This window comes from Nothoprocta perdicaria, unplaced genomic scaffold (assembly GCF_003342845.1).
Source record: "Nothoprocta perdicaria isolate Ctin4 unplaced genomic scaffold, notPer1 scaffold_2, whole genome shotgun sequence".
Lineage (NCBI taxonomy): Eukaryota > Metazoa > Chordata > Aves > Tinamiformes > Tinamidae > Nothoprocta > Nothoprocta perdicaria.
This window is the reverse complement of record NW_020455204.1, coordinates 7432533-7451280: the sequence shown is the minus strand read 5'-3', so window position 1 is coordinate 7451280 and position 18748 is coordinate 7432533. Positions and strand designations below refer to the sequence as shown.

The 18748-nt window shown below is 46.7% G+C and overlaps 1 long non-coding RNA gene across 1 annotated transcript; it reads right to left on the bottom strand.

Annotated features, from left to right (window-relative positions):
- Positions 1-5127: 5127 nt before the first annotated feature.
- Positions 5128-18732, bottom strand: LOC112946013. The gene is made up of 3 exons (XR_003249117.1): positions 18640-18732; positions 8893-8985; positions 5128-5288 (listed from the first exon to the last, which is right to left on the bottom strand). It is a non-coding gene; the product is annotated as an uncharacterized LOC112946013 (long non-coding RNA).
- Between the last annotated feature and the right edge of the window lie 16 nt (positions 18733-18748).

The window sequence follows — 18748 nt, the reverse complement described above, 5'->3', positions numbered from 1 at the left end:
GACAACACAATAGAGAAGGAAGAAACATCTTTATCTGTCATGCACTGCTTTACAATTATACCCTGTGGGTGCACAAGATTAATTGTCTGGGTATGTTTGCCACATGTGGAAGTATCTCAGGAGCAGCCAAACAGGAAGATGAGGGACTACTGTGTTCTTATGCCGATGGATTTCCCACCCTTTCATTTATGAAAATTATGTCCTTTGTCAGAAGGACATTTAAAAACCCCAGAGAAACAGAGTGCAGGGAACTCGAGCAGATAATTCAGGACACCCATAGGCCAGGTCAGAACAAACAGCAAACAGGAAGGCAGGAGAACCCAGCAGAAAGTGCAGAGAGCAGAGACAGGAGGGTGCTGGTGGGCACAGCAGCCTTCTGAATTGGCTCAGTGGGGAGAGCAATGTGCTAACATTGAACCTGTCTCTGTGGTCATACCTGGTGTGCGCTCTCCTCCAGGGATGGGAAGGAGGTGGCACTCAGAAGAAGCTGCAAAAAAGGTGGAGGATGGGAGAAGATGGCTTGAAAAGTCAACGGCCGAACTGCACCCTCAGCAAATGGGTGCAGAGGGGCAGAGCAAGAGGCTTGGGGTCTTCCAGGAACCACCAAGCCCTTTCAGCACTGGTGAGATGTGTGAAGAGGCAGGTAAAAGCTGAGCGAGTGTCTTGCGCAGCCCTGGCAGCAGCCTGCAACTGCTCCACAGGGCCCAGCCTCCTGTGCCTTGGCAAGAGCTTTCTGCTCCCTCAGACCTGGCTGGTGGCAGTGGCTGAGCACAGGGATTTGCAGTCCGGACAGAGTTTCGGTCCAAATGCTGCCAGGTCAGCACACCAGGTGCTGCAGGGCCCAGCTCCAGCAGGCAAGTCCACACTTTCAACACAAAGTCAAATCTCCCAGAGCTGTTGATAGGAGGAAGATAGAAGAGGATAGTGATGGGAGAAAGGGTATTTCTTCAGCTTGAAAACAAAGCATCTAAGCAATTTCATCCTGCTGCGCCAAGTCACGTTGCTGCCATGCAGTCAGTAGCAGGCAACGTGCCCTGCCACACTGCTGATGCGAGGCAGACGTGGGTGGAAAGGGAGTTTTGATGTGCCAATTACCCACCGATGGCTTGAGGCGTCCACCAGGCTGTTGGGAGCCGTTTCACAAGATGAAAAGCTTGCGTGGCTGTTTTTGGTTTAGCTTCTGAACTTCCACTGAACCGCGGTGTCAACGTGTTTCCAGCGTAGGAGCTGACAAGGAAAGGTGCAYGGGTAGCACCACACAGCCCCGGCTAGCGCCTGCCTGGCTTTGTTATCAGCTGGCTCAGGTTTCGCTGTTAACCTCAGTTCTGGGCCTGGAGCCACATGCAGTAGAGCAGAGGTAACATCTGCCCCGGAGGCCTCTGGAACAAACACTCATCTCACCATTCAGTAAATAAATCCCACAGTATTTCACAGGTACTGCTGCCGCTATATAGCAGGCCTAGCAGTGACTTATGCTTACAGAAGAAAAGCTGGTCTTGTAATGACAGCATGACAACCTGAAAACTTTGGTGTATGGCATAAATCTCCACTGAATTCTCACTACCAGCCTACCTTGTTTCAGCCCAGGACTGGAACCCAAATGCTCTTTTTAGTGTCCCTCAGTCCCTTTTAGTTCTCCATTGTGAGCATATCAGCCACAGCATCTCCATTTCAGATGGCTTGGCTCTTCTTTCCACAACTCTATTTCCTGATTCTTTTTCCAATCTGCAGTTTGCTGAGCAGAGGATTAGGAGAAACTGAAACAGGCAGAAAAGGGTTTTCTCCAGGCTTGCCTGCAAATACCTTTTCTTCCTGAGCTCAGGTACCCAAAGGCCCCCTGTTTCTGCCTTGTACTGGATACACAGAAACCTCCCTAAATTATGTGCATGTGAGCAGAGGGAGTGTTTTGAAATCAGACCTTCTGAAGTGTGTCTTGAGCCTAGCTCAACTTTGGACACACTGTTGAAATTTGGATTTAATTAATTCCACTTAAGTTTTGAAATGGTGCGATACATTTTTCAGAGGTTCCCCCCCTCATTTCCTGGATCAGAGTCTCAACCACATTCATGGAAACACTGAAAGGGGGAAAAAAAAAATCCCTAGCAATAATTCACCAAGTGGGAACTGAAAACATTTGCTGAAGAAGAAGGAACCTCTTGGTCTTTGGATGCTGGGAATAATTCAACCTCTCCTCCCAGCTCCCTGAGGTTCAAACAGCCCTTTTTCCGGCAGAGCTGTGGTTATTTGAGCAAGCTGCCCTGGGGACAAGTGCATGTTACTTGTAGGATTTGGGCTGGAAAGATCAAGCGCACGGATTTGTAGGCAAGAAGRGTTTTGCTTTTTAATAACTGCCAGGAGTCCCCCAGAAGAACCCAAGCCTGCAGGATGAAGAGTTCTGCTTGGCAGAATTCAGTGCTCATATCCTGGAAGCAGCCGGTAACTGCAGGCATTTCTGCGAGYATCACCTACAACAGAACAACATTCAACACGCAGTGAATGTACCAACCCAGGACTTGTACAAGCTCCACGTTGTGCTTTGTCCTGCACTGCTGCTTTCTGGAGATGTTTCCTAGCACATCTGGTGCCCAACTAACAAAGTTAATACTGCCCAATAAGCACTGAGCTGTCTGTCCTGCATGTGCCACTTGCAGCTGCACAGGCAGCCTGCTCCAAATGTGGTCATTCTTTGACATCTGGAGCATCGAGGGACAAGGGACCTTCTCCAACAAATGCCTGGCCCTAAGGCAGCCAGCTGGGGCACCTTGGAGCCTATGGGCAGCTGCATCTTCCCACTCACATCAAAGACTGCCACATCCATGCCTTAATTCATCCTTTTGAGATGTGGGGACCCTGGGTCRTGGAAAGAAATGAATTGAAACATGCTATTAGAGTACTGTCACCTCCATAAAGTGACAGTGTGGACTGCCAGGACAGGAATGAGCCTGAAACTTTAGCAAGAGGTGCTGAGATGAAAAGCAAGCAGTGATGCTGTCATGCTGTTCCTCCCTCCTCCCACAGGCTCAGTGACTCTGTGAGTCCTTTCCTAATTTCCATGAAACTCCCATGCTTGGTCATGGAAGGGCTTAATTCTACCTTCAACTTCTCTATTCTTTAGAGAAAAAAAAATCAAGTTTCTGGGACTGACTTTCTTCCCCTGCATCCCAGATGAGAGCCCTATCAGCATCACAGAGAGCTGGAAAGAGGCTGAGGGCAGGAGGAGATCTCAACATGAAATCGGTCACAAAATCTGTGTCAATCTGTGTTTCTCTGCTCTCAGGGGGCCAAGTTCCTTCAAGGCATCTGCTGACCTACAATTACAGCTATCATAGAGGGAGAAGTGTCCTGCTCCCCTCAGTCCCAGCCGCAACGGCCACCTCCTCTGCTGCTGCAGCAGAGGTTCTGCTCCTTCCCTGACAGAAGCCAGACACCTCCTCTAGGGCTGCAAGCGTAAGTAGTTCCAGTTTCTGATGTTCAGCTTTGCTGCTACGCACGGTATCCATTGCCCTGAATTCTTCCTGACAAACACCAGACCTGCTCAGAACCTGAACTTCCCACACCGTTCTTTTGACTGAAAAAGAACCAAAAATTCARTCCTATTTGCAAATAGAGCAGGAGAGGCCAGAAAGCTTGCATGTACAGATRTGGAGGTAAATGGGTCATGATCTCCAACATGCATGTTTGCAAGTGGGCTGCAGGGTGACCATGGGTGACCAAAGCTAATCTGAACTGGGAGTTAGATTCATAATATACTGAACACTAAGGTGACTGGTACCCGAGTGGGTTTTGAAGCAATTGCTCCCTTCTCCTTATAAAGCACATCCAGAACAGTGGAAYGTGCCAATGCCTGGTCATCACCCAGACTCTGCAAGTTAAGCTGTTAGCAAGTAAAAGCACTGCAAACCTGGACAAAAAAAAAAACCCCATCCATCTATTTCCCATCTGTCATGTTTGCTCAAATCCATTCCACATAAATCTAGAGTACACATGAGACAAAATATATCTCACTGGCCTAAATTCCTCTTCTAAAACATACAGCACAACCCAAGGCAAACTGCAATCCCACACCAGAGCAGACATTTCAGGACAGATGCACTTTACTGTTAATCACCAGCTGTGTCTCACTCCAAGTCCTCACTATTAATGCCATCTGACCCTAAAGCACACCAAAAACTAGACTGGATCCAAATTTACTGGACTTGCCTATGGGTTTCCGTAGCCTCCAAGTGCCCCATGGTGATGTGGGCATGAAACAGCAGCAGAATCCGGCACCTCTCTCCCCAGTTCCCTCCAGCCWCTGCTGATCCAGACACTGGATAGTGAAGGTGGGTCTTTCTTCTTGGGTAGTTGAACCTAACAGTTAAGATAAAGAGATCTCAGGTTTCCTGAGAGGTAGAAATTTCTTTAACAAAACATTTTGCCATCAGTAAGATGCCTGCTCATTGAAAGAAAATATTTAGATGAAACTAGCACTTTAAAACCTAATTGTAAATCGAAGTATCTGCGTTTCGATCAACTGGAAACAAACTGATCCATTTTGGTCTGAAGTTACTTCAACTCAACAGTTAAAAGAAACGAAGTGAAAAAAAATAAAATGGAAATGAGCTGAGGCTTTTACTTGAACCAAAATGCCTCTTAAACATCTTGGCATGAACACTGAATTTCCCAAATCTCTTTACACTGTTTATTTCCAAAATCCTGCATGTCTGGTTTGCTCAGAGCATGTGAGTGTGTGTAYAAGGAATTGCCTGGCTTGTGTGCCCCAGTGTCACAACTGTAACACACAGACACAAAAAACTCCTGGCACAGGGAAAAGTAGCAGACAAACAAAGGGCATGAGAGAGCACGGATGACATTTGCACTGGCTTCTCCGCTAATATTGGGTAGGGCTCTCACTGTTGCTCACAGCATGGGTTTGGAGTCTAAGGCACTTGCTCTGATGGTGTCACTTGGCATGAGGTGGCAGAAGGAGATGAGTGTGGGGACTGCAAGTGAAGATTCAGTTGTGCTGCCTGGAGAAGCACAGTGCTCCTGCTCGACTCTGTGCATGCCTTGACTGAGTTCATTTGAAAACYGCTCCCGTATTTCTGGAGAGAAAATACAGAAATATAGCTTTGTAATTCAGAACGAAAAACTTACCTTTTTGAACATGAGTCTAGTGGGACAAGCACTGACTTAAAGGGTCCAGCACAGTCCCTAGCAGAACATGCTTTTAATAGCTTACACTGTATAACCATGTACGGTGTCACGAGGCACAGGATTCCATCTCAGTCCTTCCAGCACACTGTTTCCTGAGAGAAAAATTCACACTAATTACTACTAATCAATTCCAGACTGCCTTTCCAAGGATCTAATCTTCAGCTTCATAGCAAAAGCACCTAAGCTTGACTAGAAAAAGATGCTGATCATCTGTTGCCCACAGGGCAAGGGTTGGCAGGACAGGGAACACCAAGCTTTTGTCTCCCTTCCCATTTAAGAGAAAAACAGCGTGTTTGCTGTTGGGTGGCTGCCAGAGCTATTTCTACCAAGTGAATCTACTGTGGACAGCAGACCCGCACAGGCAAGAATTTAACAAGCCAAAACGTCTCCTGTGATATTTGGACTGCTGAAGACACGCAGCCCAGCACAGCGGGGTTCCTCCAGCAGCTGAGCTGCTGRCCGTGGGTGCCGCTCGCTGCCTGCGCACGCAGGCTGGTAGCACAAAGGGCCAGGCACGTTCTTGGACTTAATGAAGCACGGAAAGACCAAGCCAGCATGACAGCAGACACAAGYAAGAATGTAATTAGAGGTGGATTATAAATCTCTGGCTTGGTACCTGGAAACACTTGCATTGTGAGGGAAAGCAACAGCCCTGCTGATGGCATTTGGGCTTAATTTAGGTCACGATTGCAGACAGGGTGCTCTGAGCTGGCAGGGGTCAGATGGCAAATCAAAAACAGGCTCCTATTTGTCTTGACTCCTGCTGCTGGCCTCACCTTTCCAGCCCCACAGTGCAGACAGAAGCAGGCACTGTTCTCCCCTGGCCAGCTGGTGAGCAGCAAGTGTGCTGCAATTCATGCTCACTCTGCTTGCACCGTGTCTGTCCACGAAGTAGGAAAAAAAGACAACACAGTTGGTTTTTGTCAGCTCTAAAGAGCATTTTTAAATCCCAAAAGCAGAGGAGGCTTCCAAACTCAGCAAGGGGAAGGTGCAAGCCAGCTAGTCTGTGGGGCACCAGACTCGAAGACATGGGCCCTGCATTACCTGATGTTCAGAGATCCCATAGCTGGGTTTTGGCAAAGAGCTCAGTGCAGCTCTGTACCTACAGCTCAATCCAGAACAGCTCTTGTCAGACAGGTGACATCTCTGAGCAGAGCAGATCCAAAATCTTTGCTGGTTTTCTTTCCCTCTTTCTGTACAAAAGGGAGTCAGTGGTGCAGACTAGTCTGGGGATTCTCATCCAATGTAAAACCAGTGGAAAGGTGTTTGCCCACAGATGCACTTGCATTCCTGTTTAGCCATTCAGTAAGTCTCATACACTGTGGTTCTCAGATGAATCTTTGGCACAACTGGGTCTGGAGAGTTTCTTGTTCTTGCTGTTGAGAACATCTCCTTTGAACTGTATCCCCTCCACTTGTCACACTGTTCAGATAAACATGGCATAAGCTTTAAACCTGCACCCCTCTTGCTCATGCACATGCCAGGAGCCAGCAGYAGAATTCTGTGAACTTTGAAACTCTGCTTGTCCCTGGGCTGTATCAACAGGCAACAGGGGACAGGCCTGTGGCCTGAGTAGCCTCCCAGCCTCAACTGAGTGGAAGGAGATGAGACTCACTCAAAGCTGGAGAGCACAAGGCTGGCAGAGCAGACGAGAAGCACCAGGCCTCTGCATCCCTCCAGACCTTGGTGACTCTCCTAAAGCATCTCAGGACTCTTCCCCATCCCTGCCTGTGTAGGACAGGGCAGTGACCATCTGACCAGGGCAGGAAGCAACTCTGCAAATCGAGTGTGCTAAGGGATGTTAACAGGAGCATTAACAAATGAGCTGCCGTTTCAAAGGGCTGGGTAAGTGTTTGAAGTGTTAATGGCTGAAGGCTACTGTATGATTTAAGAAAGAATTGGTGTGGACACTGGCCTGCTTTGTGCGAGGGTGTTTGTGCTTCAGGCCCAACAGCTTTCATGCATCTCCAGAGAGGCATATTTAGCTGTCACTTGAACTGAACCCTGACTGACACTTCATGCTGACTTTCTCAGGCCTGTTGGGTGGCTAGTCCGGGAGTCCTGGCAGAAAGCAACACAGAGCTAGCTGCAAAGCTTCAAKTCTCCTCTAAAATCCCTCCAAGTTCCTCCAACCAAGCCATCCAAACTACTCATATCCCCTAAAAAGAACATTCGATTTCTTTTTTGTGTGTGTCCTCCTGTCAGTCTGCAGGTATCCCACCACTTGTGCCTCTTGACMGCTGTTCTGGAGAAGGACACAAACTAGAATGAACAGCACACAGAGGCAGGCAGCCCAGGCCTTCCCCCAGCAAAGACAGCCAACAAAAAGCTCATCAGCTCTGCTCTTTGCAACTGAGGGTGCCTCAGGATACCTTCTGGAGAATAGGCAGCTCAAAACACAGACAGATTTCCACCAGTGCCCACACCTGCAATCTCTGAGAGGGAACACTATTATTACAGCTAAAGGCGCCTACCCTTGGCCAGAGCAGTTCAAGCCCAGCCAGCTCAGAGCTCTTCCCCTGCCAGAGAACAGCTTCAGATGCTTAAGGAGGAGTAGAGGGCTTTGGTGGAGGGATTTGTGTGCCCTTCCAGTAATTAGCAGTTGGGAATCAGAGCTCTTTGTGCCCATACGCAGCGGGAGAGGATTTRTATTTCCTAGTGCTATTCTCCACAGCTCCATCCCCCATGGCTCTATGCTTAGCTGACTTGAAAAAGATGCTGCTTAACCCCAGCTACCTCCACACTCACGTGCCACAGCCAATTATTTCTCTGTCAAGCGGTGCCTAATTATGGGCAATCACTTATTTAGCGCGCAGGCCTTCCTGCTTGGCAAGAGTAGAAGGCAGAGCAAGAACAAGAGCCCTCAGTGCTGTTGGCGCCCAAGCAATGCAGCCTTGCTGAGAGAGGCCACCAACACAGCTTACACTGGGTTACATGGGGATGACAGGAGTTGTTAGGTGGGAACCCAGCCCTGAACACGAGTGGATAATCCACCAAGACACAAAGCCAATGGCGAGACCAACAGCATGTGTGAGCACACTCTGCAGGGTACTCTGGTTTCCAAAGAAGCCTGGTTTGACCCAAATACGCCCATGGCAATGTTGAGGCTACAGTCCAAGGACCTCTTTTGGGTTAGATTAAAAAACACCCCACTTTTCAGCTACTTATGGTTGTCCCTGAGGACACGATACACCAACTTTATAGTTAGAGGTTCATGTGGACGATCCTACATGACATTTCCAGCTGCTGCTGGTCATTTTAAGGCTAATACAGAACATCTGAATCAGATTGGGCTAGGGAGTGACCATACAAGTCATATTGGTCAGGCCARTAGGCGGCTGGAAATTTCCTCCTCTCATTTAGCACAGATGAGGACAGCCTATCTGACTACAGCTTTGGATCCCCTTATGGAGGGAAACCTAGACAAGTTGTGAAAAACAGAGTCATGACAACAAACATGAGATTTTTTTGGGAAAAATAGCGCATTTGGGAGAAAGACCCACTGACGAGTTACAAAGAGAGTATGTCCACGCACACTCACTGTTTGCAGCCACCCAGGTCTTGTGGCAGCAGGCATGTTTGCAGCTAAAAGAGGTGAAACAGAATTCCGACTTATTTAAAAGCTGACAAACTACAGTTTTAATCTGCTGGCAGTTTTTGAACAACAAATTCAGGCAAATCCTAGGTTTTACTCACCCAGGAACTTCTCGGTCTGCAGATCACTTGCAAGCGACGCATTGCAGATACCCCAAATCGATCCAGTTGGGAATCCAAGTCCCAGTTGTTTTGCTGTGGGCACATAAAGAACACAAGTTGGGTTTCTGGGAAAAATCCTTTGTGCTGTGACAACCTGCAAACCCACTCTAACACATACAGATAAGTATTATTTTAGCCAATCTAGAAACGCACTACGAGTAAACGAGTAATCCAGTTACAGGAAAGAATAAGGCAGATGCCAAGGGTGTCAGGGGAGCAGGRGGAAAGCAGAGATAAATGCTTATGTGCCTTAAAAATAAATGAATAAATACAGCCCTTGTTTTACTGTTTTTTTCCCCCAACTTGCTAAAATATGCAATTAGCTCATTTACAAATCAAGGACTGATGGCTTATAAGCAACTTGCTCTGAATTCYTGCTTGTGTTCCTTCGCTTCTGAAAGCTGAAGCTGTTAATGCTCCCATGGAAAAACTACTAAGAAGTTTCTAGTTTGGTGTGTCTTCCAAAGCTACATGAATTTCAATAAAAACAAAATGTTTTCTGAGAAGTTCTCCATCCCCTCCAGCCCCCATCAGCTCCCCATACCTCCYGAACGAGTCCTTGAAAAAGGATATTCGTGGCAAAATTTCCACTTGGATAAAGAACATTTCATTAAGGAACAGAACTAGACACTGAATAAAAAGTTCAGACCTATTTTTTGTTGAAACCCTGGCTAGATCTATTTTCCTAAATTGCTTTTCTTCCTCCACTTTCATTTTGTTTTTCTGATTTTTTTTAATGGAAAAAGATATTCAAATAAAAAGGACTTGGAGGGTCCCAGTTTGAACCCTACGGAGCTTTTACAGCTCCTGGACTCTTAACAGATTGGGACTGTTTGTTTTAAATATGTGTTACACTTATTCCAAATAAACTCCATAAATCAATCTATGTAATAGAAACCAGAAAAGTTTATGCAAAACAAATATAGAAAGCCATAAATACTGTGTTTAAGATGTCATTTTTGTGGCTGGTGCATTTCTACGGTATGTTTTTACTATTCATAGGATAAATTTTTCAGAAACACTAAAATCTTTCCTCCCCTCCATTCTCTATAGGTTTATCCCCAAGAAATAATGAGGCTAGATCCATAAACCAGCATTTATTAAATCCAAACGGGCACTTCATCTTACAGTAGCCCTCAATATAATCTATTTGATCTTTCAAAGTAGTTGGAAAATGATTTCAAGGGGAACTTCCACAGAAGAACAAATTAACTTGAAAGAAGGGAACATTTTATACCCCCAAAGAGGGAGGAAAGCAATTTCCTCAGTTTGTCTGTTCCCGGATTTGCCCGGCCCCGACGGCAGATCCGCATGCTCCAAGAGGCTCTCCCCACAGCTGCTCTCGCATGAGCTTTGCTGCGATGCCAGGAGCTCATGCAGAGCAGGGTGACAGACTCAGGGGCTTATAAAGCTGCGACCATGACAAGTTCATCTTTGGTAAAACTCCAGATCGCTGGAGAGCTGGGAAGGAACAGACTTTTATGGAAATTAAAAGCAGTTTCTTTGAATGGCAATTAAAAGTCTACCTCTCAGAAGTTGCTCTTCCGTATATTTGAAGGAGTTTTGTTTCCATCTGCTACAGCTCTTGATGCTGCATGTTAAATAAGTAGATAAAGTCAACACTAACAAGCCTTTCCGAGCAAGTTCCTCAAATACCCAGTGGGACAGCAGGAATCTACCCAGTCTCAAAGCGCTGTAGGAATTCTCTTTGCTAGTCTGATTTATGAAGCCTCATCTTCCCCCTCAGTCTGCAGGTTTGTGAAGGCTGCAGGAAMCCAGCAGAGAACAGAGCTGAGAAGGATCATGGCCCATGGGAGTAAAGCAGAGCAAAAGGAAGAAAGGGCAGTTTTCTCTAAAGGCCGAAGGAGAGTCAAGCAAAAGGTCTTGGAAGGAACATGGAGCCAGCACTGCGCTGTTGCCTGCAACACGTTGAACTGTTAGTGCTGCATGAGGCTGGATACACAGGGAGCCTTGCTTGGCTCCTGGTGAAAGCTTTTAATGCCATTTTGCATAAGCAAGTCCCTTCTGGCAGACACACTTGCTGGGCACACAGGAATTGCCTGAAGAGACTGAATGCTACTCGCCCTTGTAGACATTTCCCTCTTCCTGCACCCAAAGCCTATCCAGCACCAAGAGGTCAACCAAACGTCAGACAGGAGCTACCCACTTGGCACCGTGAAGCACTTCAGGTCACCTGTATCCATCTTTTTGAACATGAACAACCTTTGTTTGAGCTAAGAGTTACTACTTCCCTTTCCAGTAAYTCCCTGTAACCTTCCAAGAGAGACACACTCATTGGTTGCTCAGTGGGTGCTGTGTTCAACCACAAAGGTGGCCAAATTTCAGTGGTTTAAAGTGGGACTTGGCAATGGAAGCCTGGCAAGGTAGCAACCCTCATATATCAAAAAATATATATATCAAAAATCCTCCCTGAAAGTGTATTACAAGGATTAAATCACATTCAAGAGCCTCTTGGTCTCATCTTGCAGTTAAAAATAATACACTCCTCTYGCTGATCTCTGACTAATCTTGCCCAGGAGAAAAAAAAAGAAGTCACCCCAAATGTCTGTATGTGGGTCAAGATTTTGGTGAAAATGCTGATGATATTTCAGGATGGGACTGCGAGCGAGGCGAGTGTCCTACGGCAGAGATGCAGGGACAGSGTAGCAGGCCAGTGGCTGGGTGAAAAGCTGGAGCCGTTTGGCTGGGCTGCTTGGCAAGGTGCCACGGCAGCAGAATTGTCCCCTTGTAAAGCAGAGGTGGGACACGTAGAAACAGGGTGTCCCTCGTGCAGCCTTCGGCGAGCGGCCGGAGCAGGAAGCTCCTGCGGATGCCGGAGCTGCTGCAGGACACACTGCTCCTCCCAGCTCCGGCAGAGACTTTGCAGATGCTCCAGCCAAGTCACGTTCTGCCAGCCCCATGCCTCAGTTTCCCCAGCTGCAAACCATTACAGGGATGTTTTGTGGCTGAATTCAGCCCTGTGCCTGCAGAGCAAGCAGAGCTCTTTATGCAGATGATCCCARGGAACATAAAGCATCGATTTCAGATTTTTCCTGTGTTGCTCTCTGATCTTTGATGCTGTCACCTGAATAATTTACAATGCACAGAAGAAAAAGGCAAGACCAGAAGCATTTGCAGCAAAGCATGCAGCCTCCCCCGAGGCATGGCCCAGGACTTCAGAGTTTGGGGAAGGAAAGAATGTKCTCCCACCCCTCACCAGGCTGTCTGCATAGCGGCATGCGAGCTCTTGTCGATCAGCCTGCAGATCTGGGGACTGACAGACTTTGAAGTCAGAGCTTGGCTTCCCTAGTTTTCTGCAGGGACTCGAACAGATCAAAGCTGCCAACATTTTTGAGGTCTCTTGACTGAGACAGGTTGGTAATGGGAGCCCAGAATTTGGGACTGGCTCCTAATCTCCCTGGGAGCATCACAAGCRCGAGCGTACCGCGGGCAATCTGGTGGCCTTGCCTTGTCTGCTGAGCGTGCCACRAGCTGCAGATGGAGGGCAGGCTGCAGGGCTGGGACGCATTCCTAGGTGCTGTTCTCCAGYCCGATGGATCTCCTCTGCAAGCAATTTTTGGGCAGGACTTCCTTCCTGAAGTCCAGACCTTCAACAAAGAGGCAACAATGGCAACAAAAACGTTACTTAGGTTTTAGATTCTATTTGGAGTTGGAAATGTGGTGGATGGGATTCAAAAATCAACTARTTTTTAAAGGGAAGGGGCTCTGATTTAGGGCCTGCACTTTGTTCAGGGTGCATCACACATCCCGATCCAGAATGCAGGATCAGAAGCAGCAAAAGAAGTTCAGGGCACTTCTGAATCACAAGCTTCTTTCAAGGGCTGAGAGTGCCCCTCTCTCACGCCATGCACACGGGACACAGGTACAAGCTGCTTCCAGCCTGATACGGCCGTAAGGGGCAGAGGGCAGAATCGGTGGGAGAGGTTTTAGAACCTGCTGCCTAAGYGCCGAGCCACCAGCCTGCGTGGGCTGTGTCTGGTGCTCAGGCATAAATCAACTCCTGAATATGAGGTTTCTTTGATTACCATGTCCAACGGCTCTCACTTTCGTTGTCGTGCTCTTCGACACGCGAACAAGCACAGCTCTGTCCCTGCACCCCATTACGTGCTGTAAGCAAACAGCGTGTGGAGAGAGGAGCAGCAGGGAAGCAGGCTGCTCAAACAGCCCTTTCACAGACTCCACTTGCTTGGCACAGAAACCTTGGCTGTGTCTGAGCTTCAGTTATAGCTCAGGTTGCTCCAGACTAACCTTGTCCTGAGGTCCTCTTTAGGAGAACTGCTAAGTGTGATAGCAGAGCAGCCGCTGATGCTCCACTGAGCAAGAGGCCACACTCCTAAGTCAAGCTTTGCAATTCTGTAGCACTTCACGCTATAAAGCTTCACACATGCAGATCCCAGAGACCACACGGTCACCCATTACGGGATGGACAGCTGCATGCTGAAGAGTCTAGTTCTACAGGAGCAAAACCCAAGTCATTGTCATGACCAAGACTCACTGGTGGGCGATTTTTTTTGGTGTCACATAAGCTACCAAGAGTCACAAATGCCCCGAATCCCCAGGCATGAACACAGCCTGCAAATGAGCCATGTGGTAATTGCTGCATTGCAAAGGGACCTCCGAGACATTTGCAGGAAAGCCTTTGGAGACCCCAGCACACCTCACGAGCACAGCTCATCAATATCTGTCCTAACTGGGAAGCAGTTATGGGCTGTAAAATTCACATTGCATATCCTGTTACTGAGATATTGTTCTTGGCCTTGAGTTTCAGCTCAAAGATACCCAAGCCTCATGTTTGAAATTCAAGACCTTCTCTCTGCTTCTCCACCCCATGGTGAGCGGATCAAATTCACCCTTTGCTGAGACTTGCCTTTTTTTTTTTTTTTTTTTTTTTTTTTTTTTTTTTTTTTTTTTTTTTTTTTTTTTTTTTTTTTTTTCTCTCCTCCTTTTCCTTTGGACTGGAAAACCTTTAGAGACTGACATATTGTTCATAGACATATCCCAGCTCTGAACTCAGTCAGATCTTATTGCAGGGAAGCCTGATACTTTGCAGTGTCCCACACAAGTCCCAGTTAGTCTGCTTGAGAAAACTGGTTGCCATAAGTCACAAAATATTCACACTAGGAAGACCTCATTAGTACCAATAAAATGGTTTCCTGAGAGCACTCAGAGATAACATCTAGGATGAAAGCAGAGCTCATAGCAAAAGCAGAACCTACTCGGTCAGTTAGAGAGCCCAGTTTCTTTCACTGTTGTCGTGGACCTGCCGCTTCATCACAAACTCCAACAAGGAGACCCCAAAGACGGAGCAAACACCAACAAGACACCCCAGAGCCGGAGCACAGGGACACATCTGCACATCGCTGCCTCCCTGCAAGTCCTGACACAGGGATGTGACCCAGCGCTCAGCCTCCGTCTGCTGCTTTATTCAACATTGCACCAACTTCTACCTTTTCGCACCACGCAGGCTCGGTCCAACGCCTCGGGCACCAACCAGGACTTYCCTCGTTCGAGCACCTCTCATGTTTCTGGCTGAGGTCTTACAGCAGCAATTTCATGCCTTTTAAGAATTCAAGGAGGTATCAATCATCTCACACTCATGTTCCCAACTGGCATCTCTCTAGAGCTGGGGACAGAAGAATTTACACTAATATACAACACAACTTGATCCTTTTAAATAGTTTGACTAGCAAAACCTTAAGAGTAGCTTTTAAAGAACTGAAATCAGTTTAGTCAGGCACCAGCAAATGAAGAAGGTCATTCAGAAGCCTTGTGTGATTTAATATAGATTAAAAAAAAATGCTTGGGTTTCTTATTAGTGAACTCAATTGCTGTATTTCAGCTTACTTGCTGTTTCTTAAATAAAAGCATTTTCACTTTTTACGAGGCAGTCAGCAGGTGTACACATAACTTCATCTCAGTGTCTGAATACTACTTATTGCTCATTTAACTCTGCAAAAATTATATTAAAAAAAGTAGAGCCCGTCTCAAGAAAAATAAATAAAAGGAGAATGTTGTGGAGTTAGAGTTCTCTTTTTTTTTTCTCTCTCTCTCTTAACTTGCTAATCAAAACAGGAGAGGTTTTCTTGAACATTTCTTCCAAGCACTGTTGTTATAGGTGTTTCCTGAGGAAGTGACTGACTTTTTTTCCCCCATGACTCTCACCCTCTAGTTTTTATTTTTATTTTTCTTCAAGCACAGAGTCTGAGAGGTACAAGCAAACCAGCAGAGCAGACAGTTATTTAGCTCTGCTGTTTAAATAAACTGATGGAAAGAGAAGCAGGCTTTTTTTAATTGTGATTTAGTAAAGCAGAGCAGGGATACACGTAGTCATGTGCATAATTTTAGGCAGGTGCCTTGCTAAACTATGGCCTCCACACAAGCCCATCAGTGAAATTAAATGCCATCCAGCTATTTTATGAGCGGGCCTCARCACAGAGCTCCTGCAACTGGAAGCCATCTGGGGAGGGGATGGTTTCGTGCTCTGTGTTTTCACGGCTCCCTGCCCAGTGGGTCAGGACCTGCTCTGCTTGGAGGGCTCCTAAGACCCGTGACCCTCCTTTGGAGGCCATTTGAAGAGTCTATGGCAATGGGAGCTGTTTGTGACAAGTTTCTAGGCTGCTGAACTCGAATCCCTGCAGGAAGGTAACGATTTCTCATGTTGGTTTATCCTCCTTACAGTCAACTGTGCACATAGGGCCTGAAGCTGAAGCGCAATCCTCTGTGTAACCTCAGTATTGAGAGGCCAAAGAGAAGCTACTGCAAGGCCTAATCTTTGGTACTTACACAGTAGAGATTCCAGTCAAGCTCATTGGAGCTTTCCCAGGTTCAATCACACAGAATCCAAGCTGTGGTACCAGCTTTATGCATCTTTAGAGAGCAGTTCACAGTCGCCTTTGCACAGAAGCACTACGCAATAAATCAATGTAGAAGGCAAAGCTCAGAGCTTAATTCTGTATGCAGATAACTAGGCAACTAGCAACGTTGTTCTCAGGTTTTATATCAGCATGCTTGCTTTCAGTTCAGTGTGGTAACTCTAGACTTGCCAAGAATAAAGCCAGTAATCCCTGCTTCGAGTGGGGTTGTAGCTGATCAGAACAGGGACAGTGTATTTCGGGCAACAGATTTCCATGGGCTTTTGCCATTGCTCCGTAGCCAACACGGATTGGAGAACTAAAAAAAAGACTGCCAAATCCTCAAAAGATTTTAGTGCAAGAGATGCAGACCACATGTGCTGAATGGTAGGTAAACAGRTCTTGAGGATCAGAACAAAAAGGTCTTTAATAGCCCAAGCAAACTAAAGTAAATGCCAGAATCTAAATGAACTCGAGCTTTCCAAAGCCTGAGGCTACTAAAATTTCAGCGCTCAAAGTGCAGCCTCCTTTGTTTCTTAGAAAGTTCTAAACTGCATCACGTTATCAAGAAAAATGGCCCTGTCCTTTTCCCAGCAAAGCATCAGTGTCCTTTGATTTGCTTTTCTCTTTAAAGCATCCTATCTGACAAAAACCAGTCCCTATCAGACTATTTGAGTCTCCTTTAAAGGTAAGTGTGGCTAATTTCTTCACAAGTGGGTAGCCAGCAAATTGGAATATTGCCAATAAATTAAATATCACTTACTAATGAGCAGTGTAATGTGGAATACAGAAACCCAACGGAAGGCACACTRGCAGAAAGACAGCCCTAACACAGGCAAAACTTTGAAATACTTCAGCTTTCTATTTTCAAGTCCTGCATGCAGAAACATACACACAGAGCTGGATGAGAAGGGGAGTTGTCATTTTTGGGAATGACAAATCTGAGTGTCAAGTAAAAGCACATGGGTTGAAAAGGACTCCAGTTTAGCCACTATCCAAGGACTGGTACTGCTACGTCCATAGCGGGTAGACGGAATTATTCCACCAACTAAGATCCCCGGTTCTGCCTTGAGCAGTCTCAGAAGCAAAATCCCTTCAGATCAGGGAGGCTTTGTGCATGAGACTGCCTGGAGTTTTATCCTGGTTGGGAACCAAATACTCCTGCAAGAATAAATCCTCAGGCAAAAGTCCCAGTTGGCCCCAGGATGTATTGCTTCTGTGGAGGCTGATGGGGTTAGACAGCTTTTGGTTTGTTTAAAATAAGTTTCGGCTGCTGCAGCATAAACTCCCTACTGCTCTTCGGCTCCGCCRGGCTCTCCCCTGCTCGCAGCTTGTGCTCTGACCACCAGCAGCTGCTGCTCCCATCCCGCCAAGTACTTTTACACTGTCCAGCTCTGTCAATGACTCCAGAGCACTGCAAGCACGGAGCAGAAGGAGATGCACTKTCTCCCTGCCTCTTCTAAGACCAAGTCCCTCTTCCTTTTGTCCACTGCTCCCATCTTTCCCCACCTAAGTTGTTYTTCCAATTCGCGACCCACCATTACCTTTAAATAAAGGAGGCTGCTCTCAGTTTACCCCAGTATGAAATAGGGTCTGATCTGTGCAGCAAGTCCCTTGAGTCAYGACAAAGCAGGTCTCCAGCCCTGTGCCCACCTTTGGCTCTGGAGGATCASTGGCACCTCACCAATGTAAAGGAGAGCCAAAGGGCAGCTGAAGCCCCTTCTCACCTCAGCAAGGGCCAAGCCAGTAGCCAGCTTACATGCCCTGAACCACAGGCTTCTTTCTTCTCTTGCTCATCGAAATTCCCTGGGGAAGCATGTACTGTCTTTAGAGCAGAACTTGCTTTATGTGGGCCAAGGTATCCCAAATCAGGGGCAGGAGAAAGGCACTGGATGTGGCAAAAGGCAATGTCACTAAAGAGGCTGGGAAAGCGGAGACAGGTCACACAAGCAGGGAATCTAAACCCTGTAACAGGTCTAATTTTGAGATTAGAGATGCTTTGMTACCCCACTCATATAAAGCACATGAGTACCATTTTAGTTGTAGAGCTAGAAGGCCTGTATCACATCCCGTCTGCCCCTCTTCCTTCTCTCCGGATCCCTACCCAATACACAAACCAATTAAAGCAGAGTCTATAAGTAGGAAAAGCTCATAAAGCAGCACCAATTCGTAAGTTCCTCTATGGCCCAATGAGTGAACAGGAGGGAGGAGGGGTAAAGAAAAAAAGAGYGAAAGTAGTATAGTTCACCTTGGGCCTCTCTTCCAAACAAATTCTTTCCAGTACTATTTTACAGGTTTGCACAGTCCAGCAACGAACAGAGACCTCATAGCAAAGCAGGCATTTTAAAAACATGCTAAACTACTATGAAATAAATTACTGACTTAACAGCTAGGCACCTACAGGTATAGCTGGGCCTCATTTGAAGAGCAAATTAAAGCAATGTGCATATTAGCCCCTGAGCCTCAAGGAAGAATTATATAAAAAAAAAAAAAAAAAAAAAAAGCCTGGAAACTTTCCAAAGTGCACAAGGTTAGCAGAACCCTGTCAAAGAGTCCACAGGAGACAGGAATCACAAGGATCGAGCCCCACGGATGACCAATTCCCACCTACATCCATGATTTCCAACATTTGCAGGATGTCTTAGGGCTCTATTAGCACCTATACTCTCAGATCTCAGTTCACATGCTCTCAAAGGCCAAGCTGGGATAATGCCCTGACTAATGAAAAATCCTCACTCATCGAAATTGTTTTCCAGCAAGATATTCCACGAAAGAGACAACATGTCACAGGCCCCAGTTGATAGACAGCACTTACCATTGCAGGAAAGTTCATTAGAACAAGCCTCTCTTTGCAAGGTAGCACCACAAAAGGATGGGACCAACTTCCCTGCTGGTTTAGCTTCCTCCCACTGTAACTCTTCTCC